The sequence below is a fragment of the Protopterus annectens genome, chromosome 15.part0 (assembly GCF_019279795.1).
Source record: "Protopterus annectens isolate FY-2018-M chromosome 15.part0, PAN1.0, whole genome shotgun sequence".
In the NCBI taxonomy this organism is placed as follows: Eukaryota; Metazoa; Chordata; order Ceratodontiformes; family Protopteridae; genus Protopterus; species Protopterus annectens.
The window spans coordinates 226563182-226589288 of record NC_056749.1 but is presented as its reverse complement, the minus strand read 5'-3'; positions in this window follow the sequence as shown (position 1 = coordinate 226589288).

Sequence of the window (26107 nt, the reverse complement as noted above, 5' to 3'; positions counted from 1 at the left end):
CCGTGTGGCACTCACAAGACATCTTTTTACATGTGAGGGCTGACTCATGTTATATTTCTCTATTATATAGTTCACTGTCTGTGAGTACGAGGCAGTTCCTACACTGCCTAAGAGTATCCAGTGCTACAAGGCCTTCTGCAGAAGAGACACAAGTTGTTTTGTTTTCCATGTCAGCCAGGTGAGTTGATGCTTTACAAGAGGTAAGTGCCTCAAGGTGATAAGGTGGCCTGGGGTGATGCCTTCTCTGACATTAGAAAGATTTAATGGGGACAAATTTAAATCCTGAAAAGAGAGTAAACCCAGAAGCATGAACAACATCAAGGAACTGCTTAGGATGAAACCTGAAGCATGAATAAAAACAGGGAACCCTAAGGCTGTAGCCTGAGTTTGTTTAACGTGGATTACATCAATAAAGTTCACTAGTCCCTGCTGCTGCACAATGTGTAGGCCTGAAAACAGGAGAACAGTGGCCAGTAGGTCCCAAAATTTAAATAGTAGGGAAAACTGACCAGCCAATCAGCAATAAAGGCACTTCCCTGGGGATTGGAGTTTTTCCCAGAACATAAGATCCTTCTCTCACATGCAACTCTGTGTTAAGTACATGAATTACAGCACAACAGCTGTGGCACATCTTGCAGGTTTAAACACAATAATAACAAATGAATAAATAAAATGTCACTTCCCTGGTGGTTGAGGGATCAGCACTTTAGTCAAATGTGGTAAAGCGCTAATCTGACAGTAGGAGGCCTACTGCTAAGACCTTCTCTCCTAAGAAGAGGCCGAAAGGGAATTAGTGTAGTCCCCTGAGGAGAGGACAAAAGATGGTCAGTATAGAATTAGAGCATTAGATGGTCAGTATAGAATTAGAGCATTGTCAGCATGATTTTAAAGGAGTAAGGGGAGGATGTGATTTGGAGTTTACTTTTTGAAGGATTGATAGAAATGTCCATACAAGAGTTTAAAGGTTAGACAGGAGCAAGCAGTAAAAAATGGCAAGTTACGTTGGAGTCGACAGATTGATAAATGTCCATGTAACAACTAAAGTAGTCTGAATATGGTGTGTATAGCAAGCTAAATTTAGTGAGACAACTAGGAGAACATATTCTATTCAGAGTATAAATACATCCTTTGATAGAGCTTTTCTGGCTTTAGGAAATAGTTGGCATGAGTCTGAGTAGGTGGACTTAAGTTGTAAACTAACTCTGGTGACCTATATATCTTTTATGCTTCTTGAATGTCAGAGTGGATTCTTTATATTAAATACTTTCTGTGGCATTATTGAGGTCTTGAAACAAAAATGCCATGACATGCATGGCTATGGCAGTGGGATTATGAGTGCGTACACACACACATACACACGAGTGCACACTCATATGTCCACATGTGGACACACACACACACACACACACACACACACACAAGCACATTGTTGGGGCCTACCCTGCATGTCCACTACATTTTGACTCATTGGTTCATTATTGTTCACTGACCAGGAAGTCCATCTGGACAGGGCCCATTTACAGTGCAGCCTGGGAGAAAAGCTCTAGGCATATAATAATTAGTAAGGAAAAGGTCACAATATAAACACAGTTTCCAGAAGCATAGAAATTAATATAGCCACTGGAATATATGGGTGAAGACAGCAGATGTGTCAACAATAATCTAGCAAAACCTGAAGAAATTCTTACAATTTTTACACCGTGTCAGTTGTCCTTTAGTATACTGATTACTACATATGATCCAGAAAAAAAACAAGAGAAGTGTAGTATGTTAGATATAAGTTTAGGGGATTGCATGCCAGACCCTTACACCTCTCAAATCCTCAGTGAATGTTGTCAGTGCTTGTGATGTTTGGCACTTTCCAAGGGAACAAATAGGTCTAATGGCTCTCACCCCTTGGAGAGGGGGGACAAAAGCAAAAATACAAGTCAGTAGACAAGTGGGAGGGAGGTTGATAGCTATGGGTGCAGGAAAAAAATTCATGAGAAAACAGTGTTATCTTGGTAAATGAAAGCAAATACAAATACACAGGCCAAGTAGCAGTGTGGAATGTAGGTTCATTTGATTGTTTACTTCTGCAGCTAAGACAACATGATCAAGATAAAAATAAATGTTTCTGTGAATGGCAAACCTTCACATCTCCATGCAGGGGGCTTCAGTTCCTCTTCCCATATTCCTTATGTTACAAACTGGAGAATATTTTTTCCTAAATTAAACTTTTGCCTGAAGAATAAAAACTTCACTTCTTGTATATATACAATTTCAACATTTAATAACTGGACAGCTAACTTTTAGAAATGCAGGGGCAGTTGTACTGACTCAGACACTAAGAACATATTGCATTCCATTAAGATGCATCTGCCCAGTTTTTTTTTCGTGTGCATGTGTGTATGTGTTTTCTATTTGCACACACACTATTGTCATTTTCACAACAAGCTCCCTTAGAACTAAGTTGCTTATGCACAGTATTTGAACCTCAGGCACACTGAGGTTAACAATAGTCGTTCACTATGAATAACATCTTTTTCCACAAAAGAAATGGTGTAGTTTCACTGCCATCTGTTTTATTATAATATATACTCAGGTAAACATACAGGACTAGATGCCTGCTTTGTTATTTGACATTATACCTGGCACACTGATCAACCAGCCAGTTGCACAATCCCTGGGATTCAATAAACTCTGAGTAGGGTCCAAGTGAAGCCTACATGGAGTTTATGTGTTTGCATGGCAGTTCACAGCAAGCAGTAGCGTGCAGTGCATATTAATTATGAGTGGCCTGTCTAAGCCAGGTTTTCTAGCTGGCAACAGTGTTGCCGGCCAGGAAACTATGTAAGCAAATGCAGGCATCAAGTCTATGTAAAGCAGAACAGCTACGGTCCACGAATTTGTGTGGAATGTCACAATGGTCACCAGAACTTCACAGACAGCTGTCAATATGTTAGTGCAACACAACACATCTGCACAGAAGCCAACATGATGAGGGGACAAATAACCAGAAATAGGGACATATTTGACATAGACAGCACATAGAAATGTGTGAGAATGAAACTCTGTCAACCTCTTAGAACAAGAAATTTGGACAAAGCCATAAATAATGTGGGATAAAGGCCCAAAACTATGGTTACAGTTTTAATATTGGTCTTCCAAACTTAGAAAGTTGAAGAAATAGTAGGTTGTACAATATCATGAACTTTCTGAAGAGCATGAAGTTTGAAACTCAAATGTCTGTCATCAGTTTTTGACTTCAATCTGCAATGACATGCCAATGATTTGCCAGAAAATGAATATGTTATAATGAAAAGATCATAAATATGAGATCAAAAGTGGACATTCTGCACAAATCAGAACAAACTGAGAGGTATGACCTCAAATGCATGTAATACTGACATATCAGTCCTCAGACAATCCTAGTGATATGTCAGAAAGCCACAAATTTCATAAGGAAAACATCTGGACATCTTGGGAATATCTGGACAGTTGAGAGGTATGAGTGTAAAGTATACGCTCCGAACACAGTGCAGGACAGTGTACCTGTAGTGCAGAGTATTGTGATATCCCATTCCTGGCATTGTGTACTGAAACTGTGCAAATGATCTGTAATGGGACATGGACTGCCATGTAAAATAAACTCTCAGTGTAAGTCTATGTATTGAATAGGGACACACACATGAATTGTAGGAATGAACACAGGGAAAGAAGACAGGTGAAACTACCTAATGTAGAGCAGAGGGTATGTCAATGGTAGACTGTTGCAGCGGCAACACCAATCACATATCTATGTGGTACCATAGGGACTGTACAGTAAAAATGTGTTTTATGTGGCTGTCACACAAGGTGACATAATCGGGGGGATGTCTATGTCAGATAATAATCATTGCATGAATAATGCAGAGGACATTTATCAGGATTTGACATACAGCTGGGGTAGGGTGCATACTGTGAAGCTGTACAAACTGATATGCCTGAATATGAGTGTACTCTCAGCAGATGTCTCCAGCAAGGTAGCCACAGGTAAAGGCTCATGGAAAATATTATAAGAACCAGTCACAGTCATGGAAATATCAGAATAATACCACTAGTAATCCCATGCCTCTGACATAACATATGTGATTTACAGTGATAACAGATGAGTCTGCACACACACACTTGAACAACTATTATGATACATCCACACTCTATGAGGGTAACCACGCACACTGTTCTGGCACTATAGCATCTGCTGGAGCTGTTAGGAGGGACACTGCTATACCTGTATGCGACAGTATGGGCAATACAGGCTAGTTTCCTTGTGTGCATGGCATATATGTCTATATCTATATTTATTTATCTATCTATATAGATGCACCAAAAAAAAAAAACAAGATAAACTCCACAGAACCACCACATTAGTATAGGATAAAAATATGTAGTTTAATAAAAGGTTCGCGCTTTCATGCTCCCCTGAGCGCTTCTTCAGACCAATACAAGCAATTTTAAAGCACACTTTATTTAAATACTAAACCTTTAATCACATGACCAATGATGCATTATTAAGAAAATTATTTAAATAAACTACGTGCCTTTAAGATGGGCTTTAAAGGAACATGCCCATTCAACCCTGGATGTACATCAGCCTGTATATATGCTTGGCCAAGGCATTTCTCAAATCCTTATTCCTGATAGCTTGTAAATGTTCCCTTATTCTCTCTCTTAACATCCTCACCATTTTTCCTATATAAAAACATGAGCATAACTGACAGCTAGCCAAATAAACCACATTAGTGCTGGAGCAAGTAGCTCCAACATTTAGTCTATACTGCTGATTAGTTACGGGATGTTCAAAGGTACTGCTAATATCTATATACTGACAAAAGCTACAGTTACCACAAGGTGTGGTTCCCCTTAAAATCTGTTGGTTTGTTCCCCTTTTCTTATAATAACAAAGAAGTCACTTAAGGGAATATTTATTCCTAAATACAAAGGGTAGTTGTCGTCCCACAATATTGCCTATCTTAACACCTGATAATAAAACCGACCAATTATTTTTTATTATATCACAAAAAATAGTATTATCATTAGTGTAGTGCATCAAAACACTAACACTATTCCTTTGACTACCATTAGCCACCTGTCTCTGATTTGGCTCTGTCTGCTGGAGAAATATGGTCGGGCTAAACTGTTTCTTAAATGTCAAACATCTCTTACCATTGTACTCAATTCACCTTCTCTGTAACCCCTGTCTCTAAACTCTTGTGTCAATATAGTCAAATTTGACTCAAACAGTGGTTGTAATCTATTCAATCTCGAAATCCTCACCCCTTGACCTTTCAATACATTTTTAAAAACTCTGGCCTAATGTGTGCTGTCCCTTCTTAATGTGGTATTAACTCAGCAGGGTTTTCCATATAGTTTAGTGGCTATGTTCCCATTCCCTATCTTGAAGACCTCCACATCTAAAAAATCCATGCTAGTATATGAATATTTATATGTAAGCCTAAGGAAACTTGTCATAGTGTGCAGATGGTCTACAAACTCTGAAATCAACTCCTTTGGTCCTTGCCACAATAAAAAAAAGGTCGTCCACAAATCTTTTAAAGAAAACAATATATTGAGAAAACCTATTGTTGTCCGAAACATATGTCTGTTCCCACTGGGACACAACCAAATTTGCATAACTGCTTGCGCAGGGTGTGCCCATGGCTACACCCTGCTTCTGCCAATAGTACACCCCATCAAAAAGGAATATACTGTATTCCAAAATGAGGCTGAAAAGGGAACAAACCAAGATTGTCTTAGCATCACTAAAATCACTATGTTCTTTAAGACAGTCACTGAGCATATTGAGACCTTCCGTGTTTGGTAGATAGGTAAAAAGAGATTGTACATCCATGGTTAGAAAAAATAGCTTATCAACATTACTAATCCTATCTAAGCATAAAAACAAATCTTCTAAAAACTGTTTTGTATCACGTAAAATAGTACATGATGCATTCACTATTGGTCTCAATTCCTTCTCCACATAAATGGACATAGATTCTGTAACCCACCCCCCTACCTGACACTATAGGTCGCACAGGTTGATAAAACTAACTCCCTCTGTATAATGTATTATCTGATGAAGTCCTCTGCGGTAGGGACAAAAACACGGTGACTTAGTTAAGCATTTATACCTTTTCTGCATTTGTGTAGATGGAATAAACTGGGTTATTTGCATGACATGGAGTGATTTTTGTACACTAGCTCTCCAAGTGCCTTGATTTGCTTATTAAGAAGTTTGGTACTGTATTTCAAGACACTTTTCTCCTCCTTGTCTTGTTTTTATTGCTTTTGTGGTTTGAGTATGGAGGATTTGGAGGCTAGTGCTGGTTTCTCGAGTGGAGTTACCAACGAAGCAAGTTCCAATGAGCTGCAGGAGGTGAGTGATTGGCTCACCCATATGGAAGGACAACTTTCACAGCTCATGGCATTATATACCCAGTTGAAAACTGGAGGATCTGTTCCATTGCTTTTTTCGCCTAATGGGGAAAATTATACCTTAAACTCAATCCCTGGTAACCAGGAGGCGAATTCTAGGGAGGAAGAGCATGGAATGAGGCCTTCAGATGTTACAACGGGTTTGCAGGCTGGTAGAGGAAGGAGGCGGTTGAGCATGGAGGGAAGGAATGCTCAACCAAGTACTTCAGACTGGGTGGATATGACTGTGGAATTGGGTAGCGGTCACAAGTACATGACCGCTAGTAATCAAATGAACTACAACAACAAACAAGGTGACTCTAACAACTTAGTATTGAGCCACAATGGTGGCAATTATACGGGGGATATTGACAATATGAACTGGGGGGGATAATACTGTCTGCAATTGGTTAAAGAGCAATTGTTCCTCTTCTAACTATCGGAATGACATGCAAATCATGATTAATGACAAATGAGTGAATTCTTACAGTAAAAATGTTGACTGTCTATATGATCTAACTTTGAAGTATAAAACGCTTAATATTGACAACAGTTATTTGAGGGAATGTATTGGGAGGGGTATTGTTCCTAAGGGACTATGCATTTGTAAATACCCTAACAATGTTAAGGAAGGTAGTGAATTTCACAAGTAGCTTATAGGGATTTTTAATGTGTGTGAACTGGATGTACTGAGAGCAATTATTAAAAATAATGAAAGGGAAATGGATTTATTTTTCACTGAGATTGATAAAACTAACAAGGCTATTATGTCAAATTTGTTGTTCACTGTGGAGGGTGAAAAGGCGAAATATCATGATGTGAAAAGACAAATTGAGGAAAAATGTAAATACGTTTTTCATAGGAAATGTAAAAAGTTGGATAGGGACGTTTTAGAATATAGAGAGCAACGCAGTTACCCTAGACCTAGGACCCCACCTAAAAGTTACCATTCTAATTCTGTGGAATGGGGGAATTGTGATGATGGTCTTAGAGAAGAGAAACAACAAGGGACCACATATTTTCCCCAGGGGGAAGAGGGGGAAGGTTACGACTTAGACAACCCTTTAGACTTCCCAACAGTGAGACGATCGGAGAGGATCAAACAGAAGGCCCCAGTGAACTATTATTCCAACAGGTGGGGGTACCAGAACAAGAGGTGGCATTAAATTCTGAGAACACTGAAATGACACGAGATGATGACATTACTGTGACATTCTACCAAAATTTCAGTATCTACAATTACAGTGGTTTGGATATTGATAAAACTTATTTTAGTCTATTTAGTAAGGGATTAAAGTTTGTACCTAGTTCCTGCAGTCACATTACTAGCACCCTCATAGATTTAAAATTGTTTCTAAGAAAGAAAAATTTAGAATTATTATTATGCAATGAGGGGTGCAATACTGATAGTGTCTCTGTCAAAAGAAAGAGTACTTTCAACCCTCCCCGCCACTCACAGTTGAGAAATTTCAAAACACACGTAGAAATAGAGCTTAGGCAAAGTAACGACAAAGTTAAAAAACACTACAACCTAAGTAAGGATGAATACCAATTATTTGACACCTTAAAAATTAATGAAAATGTTAGGGTTATGAAACCCGATAAGGGTGGAGGGGTGGCCATAATGGACAGTATTATATATTCGGGTAAAATGTTAGAAATTTTGAATAACGATGGCAGATACACTAGAGTATTGAGAAATGAAATTAATGTGGGGTACAGGAAGATAGATTTCTGTTAAACAAAATGTTGGAGGAAGGGTTGATTAGTCAGGAGACACATGCTTATTTGACCATAGACAAACCTAGAATACCCTCTATTTTTGGGATTCCCAAGGTCCATAAGGACATTGAAAACCCACCTTTCATAGTTTAATAGATTCATAGGTAGGTACTAGGCTATCAGCCCAAGGGCCTACGTGAGCCTAGCCAACAAGGTTCCCTGGCCTACACCACCCAAGAAAGTTATTTTCCTGTGCCACTGTCGAGCAGAGACACAGAAGTGATCCCCGGGGTGTATTTCCTATTTCCCATCCACTCATCAAGATTTTTATTGAAGAGTGCTAACGAAGAACTTTGCTTGACATAGATGGGTAGCCTGTTCCAGAGTATGAGAAGTCTCTGGGACAGGAATCAATCCCTCTGGCATGTCCTGTTTATTGTGGTGACAAGGTTTAGGTCCCTAGAGCATGTAGCTCGGAGGGATTGGGATTTCTTTAGGTGTAGCATGTCCAACAGCTCTGGGTTTGACATAGCTGTATATGTTAGGCAGAGATCACCTCAGAGTAGGCGATATGCTACGGAGTAAAGCTGGAGTTTTTTGAAGCGGTCAGTGTAGGGCATTTGTTTGAGGTCAGTAATCCTCTTTGTGAGGTACTTCTGTGGCCTTTCCAGCTGCTGCAGATCTTGTGAGGTACATTCGAAAAGGAGCGTTGTACTCTATAATGGGTCTAATGAGTGTCGAGTAGAGAGGAACAATGACCTCTTTTTTCCTGGATGAGAATCCTTTTATGATGAGGTGTGCCACGTAGAAGGACTTCCTGACTACTGTGGCGATGTGACTATCAAAGGAGAGACAACTGTCCACCTGGGTCCCAAGGTCTCTTATCACACATTCGGTGTTAAGTAGATTGCTGCCTATGTCATAGTTCATGGGTACAGAGTTTTTACTAAAGGGGGTGACACTGCACTTTTTGGCACTGAGCTTGAGGCCATGGCTCTGATACCAGGCATCTGTCTAAGCGAGGCCCTTCTGTAGGATGTCCACATCATTTGGGTGACTCAACTATTGCTCCTAGTTTGCAGTCAACTGCAAACATCATTAGCCAGAGGCCTTCTGTGTTAGCCTGTACTTCAGAGAAGTAGATACCAAACAGGAGGTCCCAGGACGGAACCCTGTGGTACTCCACTTGTCACTGCTTTGAGGTCAGATTTGGAGTCTGCAACTTTTACAATGTGGGTTCTGTCAGTGAGCCAGTTGGCAACCCATCTTGTGACGTAGGTATTTATACCTAGTTTAGTGAGTTTAGCTATAGTTCCAGAATGGGGGGTGGTGTTGAAAGCCTTGGCAAGGTCAAGATAGGCTGTGTGAACCACCTTACTCTCATCTACGGGGCTTTAGTGACTGTCTCAAAGAAGTCTATCAGGTTCAGAAGGTATGATCTGCCTTTTAAAAACCTGAACTGGGTGGGATCTAGAGTTTGGAGGTTACCAATGTCTTTGTTTATGAGTTTTCAGACCGATTGTTGCGGCTATGGGGTCCAAAACATACCCCCTAGCTAAATTTTTGGACTTGAAGTTAAAAAGTGTATAGACTGAAGAGGTGGGGATCCTTAAGGACTCTTGGGATTTCCTAAGGAGTGTTACTGACAATTTGTATCAAGATGATTTAATTTTTGGCACACTGGATACACAGGATTTATTTAACATTATACTATACCCCACAAACTAGGGTTAAATTGGTTCAAAGAGGCCCTCCGTAGTAGGGGAGGCTTTGACAAGGATGCATTAACAGTCATTTTGGACCTTATGGAGATGGTGCTTAAATACAACTTTCTTTTCTTTTTAGGTGAATTCTTTAACCAGTCTAGTGGGGTAGCCATGGGGTCATGCTGTGCCCTCATGTATGCATATTTGGTTTTATCTACTTGCAAGGAAAGGTTTGTGTTCCATTTGGATTATGTGCAATACTGGAACTATTACAGATGTTATTTGGATGACATCTGTATTTTTTGGACTGGGACTAAGGAATTACTTTATGAGTTTATCGATTATCTAAATGCTACCACTGAATTTCTAAGGTTCACCCACAACATTTCTAGTGAGAAATTACAGTATCTGGATGTGTTGTAAAATTCCCGAGGCAAGAAAATTTAAGTCTAATGTGTTCAGGAAAAGTACATTCTCTAACTCGGATTTATTTTTTACAAGTGTCCACCCTTTCAAGCAGAAAAAGGGGATTTTGAAGTGTCAATTAATTAGGAGTTGTAGAATGACCACCTCTGATAGTGATTATTAGGAGTTGTAGAATGACCACCTCTGATAGTGATTATGGGACTGAGAGCTTAAGGGTAAAGGACATATTTTTGGAGAGGAAATACACAATTGAACTGATAGAAGAGATTATGGATGAGGTCAAGCAGGAAAGAAGGGGAAGGTTTGGACCTATATTGGGTGTTCCTGAACAAATTAGTACCGACAGGAGCCCACACACTAACACAGAGATTAATTGGAGTAGTAATTTGGTTCTGAATTTTAACAGAGATGCACCCATGATCAAGAACATTGGCACCAGTAATTGGAACAGGTTCGAGAACTATTTGGATCTAGACAAACTATTTAAGGATCCCCTTAGAATCACCTCTAAGAAGGGCAGAAACATTAAGGAGATGTTGGAGGGCTGCAAAAAGAAACCTAAGAGACAAAGACAGGGAACTTTTAAGTGGGGCTCTTGCTCCCAAAGTTCACACATTATACAAGGGGATTTAGTTTTTTTTAAAAGAGCAGAATGTAGAACTTAGGACTAATGCCTACTCAAACTGTGTCACTATAGAGGTGATTTATATCACTATTTGCAAAGAATGTGGTGCTTTCTATATTAGAAAGACTACCAGGAAGTTCAAAAGACATATTTATAAATATTAAATGAATCACGGAACTCCGCTAAATTGATTTTTGGTTCTTTGGTTTGTATTTATAAACATCTTAATGATATAAAGAAACATGATGAAAATAATGCCCTGTATAAACACAGTCTAACATGTGGCATGGCATCCTTCGGTTTCTATGTGTTAGGAAAAGTAGAAGTTGATCCTAGGGGAGGTCCTTGGGAAACAAGAATAAAAGTCCGAGAGCTGTTCTGGCAGTTAAAACTGGAAGCAAACAAGCTTCCAGGTCTCAATGAGCATATCTCCTTAGCTCCAGTGTTTAAGCTCCGATCTGCCAAACGTTGAATTGATTATCTGGGGGGTTTAATATGATTATTTTAAGTTGTTTTTTGGTGAAAACAATTTTTAAACAGTTTTTATACGGTTTTGTGTGGTTATACATTCTATATATTTTATATATTATGTATTCAATGGATTATGACTATGGTTTTAGTATTTCATATGGATTTTATAAAATGTTTTTTTCTGCATGAATTTTTTCTGGTACATAATGTAGGGACTATTAATATGATTTAGTTAATTGATTAATTCATTTGCATTCAATTAAGTCATTAAACCAACTGTGATGGGTTTAAATAGAGCTAACTCTTTTGGTTTGGTATTATCTGATGAAGTCCTGTATCACAGGGATGAAAACGCGGTGACTTAGTTAAGCATTTATACCTTTTCTGCATTTGTGTATTTGGAATAAACTGGGTTATTTGCACGATGTGGAGTGATTTTTATACACTAGCTCTCCATGTCCCTTGGTTTGCTTATTCAGTAGTTTAAATATAGAGTAAGAGTAGAGATGTAAAGAGAAAAGTGTAGTGGACAGACAACAGTGTGTCCTAGCAGTGACATGTGGGTATTGACTAAGGGGTCTGAATAAGAGGTGGAACTGAAAGGAAGCTAGAGAAGTTGCATTCTTTTGATGATGAAGCTGAAGTCAGAGGAAAAGAGTAAGGGAAGAGGGTGGGGGGTCAACCAGATGGGGAACATGTGCATATCCATGTGTGCTTTAGGTGTTCTTTCAGGAGTCTTTTAAATGTAATCTTTGAGCCTGCTGAGGTAATAACAGTATGTAGGGTGTTCCAAATTTTGCCTATATAGTTAGGGAAGTGGGAGTCTTGGTGACCTTAATTCATTTTTGTTGCCAGAGTGAAGTTGTCTAGTTTTAGCTTGTATTTCTAGTAGATTGGCCAGAGCTGGAGATTTGTCTGGGAGTAGTAGGAGATTACGGGCAAAAGAAAGTTGATGATAATTTAGGAGATTAGGGAATTCAAGCCAGCCAAGTTGTTTTAGGGAATGGCAGAGGTGGGCTCGGTAGGGGGGGGCACCAGTAGCAATTTGATTGTAATAGGTGTTGAGTTTGACAATTTCAGTTTTGGGTAATTTGGTGAGAATGGGTGAGGCATAAAATAGTATGGAAAGAATGTGAGTTTGAGCAATTGTTATCCTAGCAGGTTGTGTTAGAAATGGTTTATTTTTATATAGACTGCCCAGTTTTTGTGGATATTTTTAATGGTTTTATTTATATACTGATCAAATTTGAGTTTATTATCAATGGTCACTCCTAGCAATTTAGTGAGAGTGTCAGGGGAGATGACAGTCCCATCCCTGGACACAATATTAAATGGGCTGGGTACCATAGTAGATTTGTTAGGTGTAAATAGCAACAGTTTGTTTTTTGGGGGGATTTAGTATAAGATTTTTGTTAAGAAACCAGATTTCAGTGGTATGGAAGGCATTCTGGGTTATAGAGAGGAGTTTCTGAGGATCATTGGCTGAACAGACAAGTGCCGAGTCTTCAGTGTACTGTATAACTGTGGCATCTTGACAGATGCTGTGGAGGTTATTGGTGAAAATGGAGAATAGGAGGAAACCTAAAAATGGACCTTTGTGGGACTCCTGTGGTGATGGGTAGCAGTGTGTATAGGTTGTTGTTCCACCACACTGCTTGTTGTCTTCCTTGTAAATAGTTCTGAAACCAAGATAATGCTTGGTTACTAAGGCCAAGGTCAGTAAGGGCTTGTACTAGTTTAAGATGGTTGACCTTATCAAAGGCCTTTGATAGGTCCAGGAATATGGCAGAAATTAGATTGCCTGTGTGTTTGTTTTGGTTGATGAGGTTTGTAAAAGACAGTAGGGTGATAGTTGTGCTATGTGAAGGCCTAAATCCATGTTGGGTAGGAGAGAAAAGTTGGTGTTAAGCAGGTATGGCATACATTGATGGTGTATACATTTCTCAAGTATTTTAGCTAGTGGAGGCAAGATGGCTATGGGGAGATAGTTGGTGAGGTTGGTGGAGGTACCGCCTTTATGGAGGGGGATAATGTTGGAGGTCTTCCAGATGGGTGGTAATGAGGTTTCTGAGATAGATCTGTTTAGAAAAATGGATATAGGGAAGGCAAGTTCATTGGCAGCCAACTGTAGGTATTCAGTAGGTATCCCATCAGCTGCTAGTGTAGTAGGTTTACGTTTGGATAGCAACCTTTTGACATAGTTGGTAGGGATGGGTTGAAATTGGAAGGTTGTTTTGGGTCTATCTACAGGTTCTGGGTAATTAGTGATGGTGGATGTGGGCTGTTTTTGAACAAGATTAGAAATAGTTTCTATGAAGTATTTGTCAAATGTGTCTGGTTTATTTGTGATTTCACTAGTGGAGGTTGGAGGTGGGGTGGAGGGTCTGCCAGGGTGGAGTAGCTTATTTATTCCTGCCCAGAATTCTTGGGGTTGTTGTGATGCTTGTTTTGTAGCTGTAGGAAATAATTATTTTTATCTAGGAAAATTGCTTTTTTGTCTCATTCCTAAGTTTTTGGAATTTTTCCTTAGCTGCTGGGGTTTTTGTGACTCTCTAGTGATATCAGGCTGTGTTCCTTTCTGATATTCTATTTTTAGTCTCTCTGGTAAGCCAGGGGGCTGTTTTCATTTTGAGTTTAGTGGTCCAGGCTGGAGTGTGGGCATTTAGGATTTCTAGGAAAGTGTTATTGAAATGGATTACGGCTTCTTCTAGACGTAATACTTTTAGTATGTTCCAGTTATGATGCTTTAGCTCGACTTTGAATTTGTTGGGGTCAAAGTGTTATGGGTTGTTTGTAATATGGGGGTAGGGTAGGCCTGGGATTTGAATTTCAGTAGGAAGGTGGGTTGATGGTCACTAAGGGAGTCTGAGATGATGCCTGCTTGGTGAGAGGTGTTGGTCTTATTTATAAAGATAAATCCAGTCTAGGAGGCTCTCTTTGATATTTGAATTTCCTAGTCTAGTACTTGATCGGATGACTTGTGAGACACTGTAGAGGTTGATATGGTTTGTGGAGTTAATAGCTGAACATGTGTTCCAATCTACATTAAAGTGACCAAAGATGATAGTTTCCTGGGACAAGTTTTGACTTGTGCATTGTAGGAAGGCTTCTAGGGTAGGGATATTGTTACCTGGTGGTATACAGCAAGTGAGAATGTTGACTGACTTTTTGTCACTAAGTATGAGTTTAGCTAGGAGGAGTTCAGAGTTATTGAAGGAAGGGATTTGTGGATTAATAGTGGTGATATTTAGGGTGTTTTTATAGAGTAATGCTACCCCTTCCCCTTTTTTAGACAGTCTATTGTGGCAGAGCACATTGTATCCAGTAGAAAGGAAATCATTGTCTGCTGTAGAGGGGTTTAGCCAGGATTCAGTCAGACATAATATATCAGGTGAGTAGGTGGATAGTAGTGCATGCAATGAGTGTACCTTATTGTTAATACTTTGAATATTTAAGCTCAGAATTATTAGCTGGTTTTTGGTATAGTAGTGGGTAGATGGCTAGACGAAAAGGTTGAATTAGTTATGGTAGTTTGTATAGGGTCCGCCCCTGGATTTGGGTGTATGTCTCCTACTAGGATGAGTTGCTAGTTTATATGGTGTAAGAGTCTGGAAAGTTTAGTTAGAATGGCTATATACTTATTTGTTGTTGGTGAGCTAAGAATGATTGGGAGTAAAATGAGTGAGTTAGGTGCTATCGTAGTGTAATGGTATAGGCTTGGGGATATGTGTTGGCTGTAGTGAGGAGTGTGAAGAATACAGGTGGAGGTAACTTTTGTTGGGGTAGCATAGGTAGCATTTAGTATGGTTTGGTAGGAGGTGAGATAGAGGGTTAGTGTTAGGATAAATAGGATAGTAAGAGTGCATGAAAGGATAGTGGTTATTCTATGATTATGTGATGGTTTCATTATTGTAAGTGGGTATATGGGGGGATGTAATTTGGTATAGGTTAATGGGTAGTGAGAGGGAGTGTCTAATCTGTGATTGGTTGGAGTTTTGGTGGGTGGAGATGGCTAGATATAAGACTAGGGGTAGTGGTGGCAGGTGAGAAATGGGGGTAGGGTTGGGGAGTGGAGTGAGCCCGAGCGTTAGTGAGGGCAAATGGAGCAGGGCAGCACCAACATCTGCAGGTAAGGATCTTCAAATAAAACTGGACAGCGCAGTGGTGCAGTGGTAGCATTGTCGCCTCACAGCAAGAGGTTCTCCGGTTCGATTCGTGGCTGGGGTGCCTTCTGTGTGGAGTCTGCATGTCCCCCCTGCATTTGTGTGGGTTTCCGCTGGGTACTCTGGTTTTCTTCCACATTACAAAGACATACATCCAAAGCATTTCTCCCCGGACCTCCGCTGAAAATTGGCTTCGTTCCAAGTCAGACTTTCCCAGTTAACAAATGTTAAATAAATAAATAAAATAAATAAATATCAATAAGCTTAACAAGGGTATGGTACACCAATACAATTTACTGTTGTCATCATGCATACCCTCAATTACCTCTTTGAGGACATCTATCAGATGTAACAGACATGATGTAACATTAACAGCTCACACAGGTCTGTTGCACACAGCCAGAATATGACTAGTGTACATGTAGAAGAGACCTACAATCACATGTTGGTCCACTTCACAGTCGAGGAGAATCAGAATATGTCTATATATGCATGCATCAGGTGCTGTCCCCTCTACTCAGATGGATGCATGTTGATGTACACCCTTGTATGGGAATATAGCCCATGTGGAGGGTGTGTTGAAGTGTGTATTCAGCTGTATCAGGAAGGTGTATGTGCTGATTCACACCATAAGTGATCTGTGATGTAGTCACAGGCCACTGTTTCCATGTGATAGGCCTGGATGAAGGTAAGACGGTGCATACTGCCTATCATGATCTGCCCTAGTGATCTGACACAATCCCCTACACAGCTATTATTGATAAACCCTCCTAGCTGGGGATTAATCCTTATGTCAGTAGATGGATAAGCAACTGACTCACTGAAAGAACACATACTGTGAAAGTTGGTGAATCAACCTGTACCGGTAGAGCTGTCACCACTGGCAAACCCCAGGGATCTGTGCTTGGCCCTTCACTGTTTGGACTGTTTCTCGACAGTTCAGACTAAAGTATATGAACGTTGCCTTATGAAGTTTGATGATTCTTGCATATTGGATGCAATCATTGAGTCTGTCAATGATGATAACATAGTACAAGGAGCGCTAACACAGACGAATGGGGATAGAAGCACATGATCTACAACTAAATGGAGAAATGTATAAAACCACAGGTTACCGAATACAGAAAATCAAAACTTGATTTTCTGTATTCGGTGGCCTGTGGTTTTATTCATTTGTTTCTTTTTGGTAAATGCAGAAATGTGTCTTTTTTATGTTGTCCATCTGAAAAGTGGAATTCCATGTTAATTATAGCATTGACAACAGTCCTGCTATGCTGATACCCAGTGATGCCAGCAATGGGAACACAAAGATAGTCTGAGGTTCGACCACAAATTGTCCACACTGGTATTAAAAGCTTATGTTGTGCACATCATACATCATGCCATCATAAGCAGATCTTAGGATTTTATAAAAGCACTGCAGTCAAACCTTATCAAAACAGTAATAGAGTATAATGCTCTATTTGGCTTCTACCTCACCAGACACATTCAGCAGCTGGAGACACCACAGGGCTTTCTCAGCAAGATAAAACAGGGCATACAAACCATAACATAACGTATGTGGATGGAGTTAAAATCATATCACTGTACCTTGTGTGTTATAGGATGATAGATCAAAAAACTGCTCAAGGCTTGGAAAATACGAAACCACGGACTGGTTTCATATTTTCCAAGCCTTGAGCAGTTTTTTGATCTATTTTTTTTTGTTCAGCTGCTTTGTCGACTTTTTGATTTTTGGTGTTATAGGATGAGGTGACATCTGACTAGCCTCCAGGTCAGTGTCTTACCCTGCCCTGGTGGGAATATTACATGCCCAAAAATCTGATATAGCTGATGACATTAGCAGTGCCTGTTGAGGAGAATATGGTAATAACAGTTTCCTACATTCTGGTGTAAAAGGCTCTCTGTAATGTCAAGCAAGATCTCATACACACACACACACACACACACACACACACACACACACACACACACACACACACACACAGACACACACACACACTTACTTGACTACAGTGAGAACAGAACTCCTATCTAAGTACACAGACTACAGAACACAGTACTTTCCACAAGCACAATGGTACAAATCTGACTTTTCTAAGAGTACAGGTGAACTTGTAGTAGATGACATCAGCAGGTCATGTGGGAGACAAAATGTAGGAAGGCCTGCATAGGTTCATAGCTTGATATGTTCACAGGAGGCTACTAGCCTAATGGCCCTACTGTGTTTAGAAGCTTAGCTGTGTAAAAACACCAGTACCCTTTTTGAGCATAGTTGGATAGCCGTTGTTAGCAGAGCTATTTTGTGAGCAGCATCAACTGGCCCTCTCCATGAAAGACATAGGTGCCACCCCAGAGGTGAGTTTACAATCACCCAACCAGTAGTTAAGGTTACTCTTGAACATGGTCATTGAAAAGCACTGCTTCACATGCAGTGGGAGCCTATTACAGTGGATTGTGAGTTATTGGGGATATATCTGTCTCCCCAGCATGTTCTGTTTGTATCACAGGCTAGGATGAGAACCCTGAGCCAAGTAATTCTTGTCCCATTTGATTTGCAGATGTCCAGCATTTGCAGTAGGGCAGGGTCTGAAACTGCTCTGTAAGGCAGGCATAGTTCACCTCTTAGCAGCCTGCATGATACTGAGCGCAGTGACATGTCTTTCAATCTTTCCGTCTATGTCATGCTTGGAGGCCCTGGAGTCTCCCAGGCACAACCATCTGTTTTATGCAATTGCTGCAGGTATCTGATGAGGTACAGACAGAAGGGAACATTGTACTCAATTAGTTGCCTGATAAGGTAAAGTACAGCAGAAGTATGACCACCCTGGTCTTGGATGTATGTATATATATATATATATATATATATATATATATATATATATATATATATATATATATATATATATGTATATATATATATAGATATAAAATGTGAGCAATGCAGCATGTGTGTGTCACTGCTATGGACACATAGTGATGAAAGTGCACATTGCTATCAACATGTGTTCCCAAGTATCACAACACTGTGTTTGAGCTTAGAGGGATGCTATGTATAGCTTAATTAGCAGGGGTACTTCATTGGCAAAAGGGACAATGAGGCACTGTATGCTTTAAGGTTCAGTTAGTGAATTTGGCACCAATCATTTATGTGTGGCAGCCCCTTCTGTAATTTGTTAGCATCACTGGGGGACTCTATATTTGTGCATCCAGTTACTTGTCATCTGCAAACATGGTAAACCACAGGCCATCTACCATTGCCTGCACTTCAGGGAAGTCGTTTGCAAACAGTTGAGGGGCCAGCACAGATCCTTGTGGTATTCTAATGGTAAGTGGCTAGAGGTGGAAGTGCGGTCCCCAACTTTGACAGTGTATGTTATGTCAGTGAGCCAGTTGGTAATCCCTCTACTACTGTATGGCTTAATTCCCACATGGGAGATCTTCTCTATGATACCTGAATGTTGGATAGTGTCAAAGGCCTTGGATAATTCAACATAGGTAGTATGTCCTGTTATCTCTCACCCAGCTCTTTTGGGTAATGTAGCAAAGAAGTCCACAAGGTTCAAAAAGCAAGAACTACTCTTCACAAAAACAAAATGTGTTGGGTTAAGTGTGCTGAATGTCACCTATGTCCTTGTGCATATGGACCATGCTGATTCCTTCCCTAAACTTGCAGGTAAGGCTTTTTAGGCATATGGGTCAATAGCTGTAGTTCTGCATGTTAGCAGATTGATGTGCATTGCATAGCACACAACATTTTATATTACAGTTTGCAGTGTAATTGATATATGTGTGGAAAATGTACTGAGACACCAGGATTGCAATGCTTTGGGGGGGGGGCAACATATGGATGTATTTTAAATATGTGACATATTGTCAGCTAGGGCCTCAGTTTGTAATGTTTCCACATGTAGTTTCATCAGACACAGAAAATGGACAGTAAACAGCAGTAATAGAGCATAATATGTACATTTCCATAGCTTGGTGAGCAGTGGGTGTGCATGACAGTTAGGAAAGTACATACACATGCAAGATACACATGTTGGAGCATAGCTAAGCAGTGTGCAAATGCGAGCAACATTGCTAAAGTCTGGCAGTTAGTATCGAGTCTACAAAATACACCTGCTGCTTAACTGACTCTGTGGGAGCATGTGTTAATGCACTGATACATTCCTTTTTGGGGCCAGATGATATGGGTTCAAATACAGGTGTATCTAATACTTTTAAATAATTTGCATTACAGAGTGATAATACTATGACATAAATTGTTTACACGAGATGTGTTGCTGTGTGTTGGCATAGTGCAGCAATTTTGAGTGGCATTGAATGGGGGTAAATATACCTGTTTGCCTCTGCTCACCATTGCTGCACATTTGTGTGCACTGTGCCCTAAACCTGCACCTTCCCCACAAACACCTGCCATGTCTGCCATGGATCTAGAACAATGGAGATGGATGCTTTCCCACCAGTTCCAGTTATCAAATTCATTGGGAGTGCACACACTGAAAGTGTTGTGCTCTGATTACCATTGCACAAACATGGTACTCAGCAGTGGGCACTCTTGAGCACTGAGCTTGCATGATGGTAAGTGGAGCACAACAGTACCAAGCAGTGAAGCATTATGTAATTGCAATTACAATTCTAAGGTTATTGGAATCACAGGCAGTTGTGTGTGTGCATGTTAGGCAAATGTGAAGGTCACGCCGGTCCAGACAGTAATAGGAACAAAAGTGAAAGCGTATGGAATATCCTGTATTCAAACCTAGGACCATGTGTATAGCAGTTGTACATTTACACATGTTGCCACAAGAAGGCTGAAATAATACATGTCTGTCTTTCAGTTCATTGCTATAGAGTGCAATGTCACAACAGTGAAAAAAAAGGTTGTACACCCTGTACTAGAACCCAGGACCATCTGTACTCCAGGCCTACACTTACACCTTCTGCCACAGACTAGTTACATGATATCACCCTATTTTACTAATCATTCTTAAAGTCTCGCTGTTAACTGACGTGCAACACCACTTAGCGGGTTTGCTTGATGCCCAAAAGCATTAATTGAATATATCCAGTTTCTATTTTTGGCTGTCTGGGTCCTGTCTGCTTCCTGAGGGGTCTAGTTGTCCAGTTTGCACATTTCATATAAATGAATGCACAACTAAGTCCGGCATTCATTTCTTCTGTTCCCATATTTGCACTAAGCACTGCATTGAGCAAACAATGGAAAAAAAAAAAAAAAGAAAAAAGAAAAAAAGAAATAGACTAACAAAGACACAAAAGGAGAAAAAGGAGCAAGTAGTTGAAATGAGAATAATCAAGTATGACATGTACACAAGAAAATGATGGCTCGCATCAGGAATGTCTAAATAGATCTAGATTTGAACTCTCACTCCTATGCACCTTCAGAACACAGGATGGGTGCCTTATCCCTCTTTGCTATACAAACAGCTTTTCAGCAAAGAACTGAACTCAATCTTCACACAACCAACTGCAACAGCATCTACAATGATAGCAAACCATACAAGTGTTATTTGTACATTTATTATGTTTGGATGTAGTGCACCTATTGATCACACAACTTGTCATGATTACTGTTTCTGTCTTACATTTCTGTGTTGGTTGGCCATTCTTCATTTATCTGACCAGTAATATGAGACATGCAGTGTGTAAGCCATTATATATCATTGGTCTTAAAATGTGTGAAGATACTAAGTGGAAATAATATCATATGCATTTTCCAACAAATGAAGGCGGGTTCATATTAAAAACACAAATGTTTACTTACCTGAACACCTAAACGCCAACATGTCTTCATCAAACCACAAAAACATCGATCGTCCTGAAGCGTGAAATCCAAAACATTGAATTGTCATGGTTGGCCCTTCTGTGGTATAGCTCCGTAAGGTAAATGTGCGATAGTTACGGACCTTAGGGTTAGGGTGCAGGTTAAGGTAAGTGCATAGATGGTAATGTATGTTAGATTTAGTGTAGGGTTAGAAGTAAGGTTTTATTAAATGTATGTGTGTGGATTATTTAGTTTGGGTATAGCTTTTTAAGGTAAGTGTGCGATAGTTACGGACCTTAGGTTTAGGGTGCGGGTTAAGTTAAGTGCATACATGGTGGTATATGCAAGATTTAGTATAGGGTTAGAAGTAGGGTTTTGGTTAGTGTATGTATGTGGTTTATTTAGTTTGTTTGTGTAGGTAGTATGTAGCGGGCAGTGGGATGGGACAAGTATGACATTTCGAGTTTTTGAATTTCATGGTTTAGGGCGTTCAGTGTATTTGTGGTTCGCTGAGTATGTGTTGGCGTTTAAGTGTTCGGGTAAGTAAAACGTTCGTGTTTTTAACATGAACTCATGAAGGCCAGGTTGGATGTTAAGGAACACAACCTGTGAATTGTGTGCTACTTACTTACATTTCCAACCTTACATCTAACACTTTGTAGATCTAACCTGACACACACAGTGGAAGTAAGGTAGCCTGCAGTGCTGTTGTGTTTTCCTTGTCCAAAACACTAATCATTCACAGTTGTAATCCATTAAAACCAGGGAGCAAAGGTGAGCTACTGTTATGGCACAAACAAGGGTACACTGTTCTTTCTGGGGGGGGGGTGATAGTGAGTTACTGTTATGGCACAAACAAGGGTACACTTTTCCTTTGGAGGAGCAAAGGTAAGTTACTGCTATGAAACAAACAAGAATAGACTTATTTTTTTGGGGGGAGCAAAGGTGAGTTTCTGCTATGGCACAAACAAGGATATGTTGCTCTGGTACCTCTCCTTGTTTTGCATCCTGCCTATTGTTCATATTTTCACATCTGTAGACTGCTGTATGTTTCTCCAGGGGATAATACTGAATGGCTACCTTTTCTCTGTTTTCTGGAAACAATTATTTAGTAGTTATGTGTATTATCCTTCTGTTGTCTTTTAGGATACCTAGAAGTATGCCACCCAAGTGTGTCAATCCTCAGAGAACTCCCTTTGCCCATGGTGAGAGCCAGATTATAGTGAATGCCTTTAGGCAACATGGTTCTTTTCTGCTGGAAAGGAGATGGGGTGATATGCTACATAGGCTGCTAATTTGGCAACAGGTAGTGGATAATCTGAATGCCACGGGTGGCCATAACAGGACATACTAGCAGGTGCACCACAGGGCTACTGACATGATCACATCTGCAAGGACAAGAGCAGCTGCAGTAGGCTGTGACCAGATGGCTACCATGGGAGGGCCTGCTAGGGAACCACTATTAACACCCAATGAATAGTTCCTGGCCAACATCAGGGATCCAGACAACTCCCAGGAAAGTGCAGTACACAGTGTGTACTGGATGTCAGAGCAACAGTTTTAGAAACAGCAAGCACATCCCAGGAGGAGCTTCCAGGTAGGGTTTGGTATCTCAACAGTTGAATACTGTTGCATAGTAAATCAACTGAAATCAGTAAGTTACTTCTGTGTCACGTCTTTTTTGTGGGATTGAAGATTGCTACACTTAGCTTAGGTTGGAGTTGTCAGCCACATTCTTGTTGAAAGTATAGTTAATGGACATATAAAAGGATAAAATTGCTACTCCCTGTGTTACTTTTAATAGGCATGATGTTGCCTTTACCTCTTGCTTAAATTCTTCCAGAACCATCAGGATTACAGAGGAGTAGCTCATATGAAGATGGTATGCCAAACATTTTTATGTCAGTAGTGCTGAGCAATTTAAAGAAATATTTTAGTGTGTGCTGTTGATGTCAAGCCTGTTGTGTGTATGCTGTACTGTCTGTAATAGTGGCAGCACTGTTACTTTATTAGCATATACTGGACTATAGTAGTGTAGGTATTATTTTTCCTGTGTTTGTTATATCACATGTGATCATGATAGTGGGAGTGTGGGCCCTCTGCCATCTGATGTCAATGTATCAGCAGACTCTGATGATGATGGCCAAACTTAGACACAGTTGGAGGGTGCAGAGTTTGAATCTGGCACTGAGGTTGACATACAGCCATCCCTTGCAATTCCATTGGACAAAGCCAGTAGGCTTACACCTACCCATTCAGTGACCCTCAGATAATGGACAGATGGAGGGCGAGGCCATTGATCAGGGAAGTATGGCTACTGTGGCATTTGTGCCTGCTGACTCTGCCATAGCCAAAGTGTGGGCCAGGTGCCATGCAAGAGGATTGATTGGGGGCTCAGAGGAGGTAGTCACATGTGTCAGACTGTGCCACATCTACAACCCTGAGCATTTGTCTGGAACACCTATGGGAATGTGCCTATGCTTCCATGATGACCCTAAACATACATTGAGTGGCATGGGAAGAGACATCTGCACCTGGTCTATATGTGATGGAACTTTTTTTTGGGAGGGGATCGGTATCCTTGTGGGCATAGGTCAGCCACATCATCTCCTGTCAGCCAATGTGGCCATGACCGATCACGTTACTGTAGTGGCAGTATTTTCAGTGCTCCATCAGTGAGTGTGATAGGCTACACTCAGTCATGGCAGGCCATGGGTTTGTGGACCTGGGCATCCCCATAAAGGGAGCTCCTCCAGCAGATATCAGTCATGTTCAGGTAGCAGCACTGCATCTAACCACGAGCATGGACGTGCCAGTGCAACTTCTGGCAGAGACAGTTCTTGTGGTCGGGGACAACAACAGTGAACTGCCACCTCTACCATGCATGGCTCACACCTGTCCAGCATACCAAGATGTAAAGCAAGAACACAGCTTGGCTGTGTTCACGCAGACACTGATAAACCAATTTCACCTGGAGGACCCCATACAAACACACACACAACGGTTAACCATTTTGTCTCATTGGCCATTTGTTGGTTTATCCAAATGTCTGCCTTCCTCTCTTTCTTACTCACTCACACTCACTGACCTTTTGTGTCAGCTTAGGCTTCCTGCCCCCCTCCACACACAACACCCAGTGCAAGTGATGATAACTGTACCATATCCCTGTATGTCTATCTTTTGGATTCAGGGATACATAAGCTCTGTGTCTGGTGTTCAGGGTGCATAGCTAACTTAGTGCTTAGTACATCTGCATTTGTGGTGTTGAGCTGGTAATTGTAGCTTTGACTTATATTTGTCTCGGAAAGTTAGGCAGTTGATAGCATCAACATTTCACAGCTTTATAGTGAATGGTCTTGTGAGGGCATTGAAATCAGAAACTGCAATGCATATCATTACTTTCTAACTTCTTTCTTTAATAATTTTCTAGTACAAACACATGGTGGTAAACTGAGGGCATGCAGTGATTATCAGTACTTTTGAGAGGTATGACTGTGTGAATCTTTGATGCCTGAGGCCTACTACTTAGTTATGGACACATTGAAGTCAAATAAGTCTCTGCTGTCATATGTTAAGGTAATTTCTGTACAAACCTCTCACCTTTTATTTGCTTACTGTACAAACTAATGAAATACAAGGATATGACACACATTCATATTATTAAACAATATAGTTCAGGTTCAGGACTTACCTTGTAAATGCAGCAGTTGCCACAGTTTTATTTCAGGGCTGACTCTGTCTGATGCAAGCAATACACAGCCAATACATGTGGAGGCAACGGTTGTGTGAGTTGGCTGGCATCAGTGTTACTTACATTCTTCCATTGCGTGTGTGCATTTCTGATGGGTGCCATCAGCCACAGTTCGAATGCATAGCTTGCAGTAAATGACCCTGTGGGATATCCCCCCTAGCAAACATCTGGTATGGTTGGGAAGTGTGCCAGATATGTGAGTCATGGTAACTGCCTGGGTTGCCAGCAAACACATTCAAGATGATTCCCTCGGCATTACATACAATCTGGCAGCTGATAGAGTGGTAGTCCTTTCTGTTTCTGTAGAGCCTATCCTGCTCCCCAGGTGGTGCCTTCATTTCTATATGTGTGCAATCTATGGCACCCAGTACTTCAGGATTGTGTGCTACACAACAGAACCTTGCATATTTCTGGCTGTCTCCGCAGAACTGTGGGAAAAAAATATGTGGTCACTGGCAAGTTAGGGCATAGTATTTAGGAACTAGTGGAGGATCCTGGATGCTAATGCCTGTGACACCCCCAGCATGTCCTCTGTCGGTCTCTGAAAGGTATCTTTAGCTAAGATTCTAAGGGCTACACACATCTTTGTCTCCAGTGAGATGGGCTCCCCTCAGTTGGCTCTGGCTCTGAGATGAGAATGGCAGAGGTTGCAGAGTAATGTAGTGTGCTCCTGTCCACCCTGCAGTACTCTACAATTTCCACATCATGTAAGTTGTGAAATGTTAAATGGGGCCTGAAAACTTTTCTTCAAGGGCTGGAGAAAGAACATGCATTCCAATGGTAGTCATACCTCTCAACCTCTTAGAGCAAGAAATCTGAACAAAGCCATAAGTAAAAGTGGGACAAAGGCCCAAAAATAGGGATAATTTTTAAATATTGCTCTTACAAACTTTGACAGAATAACAGATTTTACATTAGCAAGAATTTTCTGAAGGGTGTGAAGTCTGAAACTCAAATGTCTGTCTATTTTATGACTTCAGTCTTTAATGAGTTGCCACTAATTTTCCAGAAAACCGCAACTTT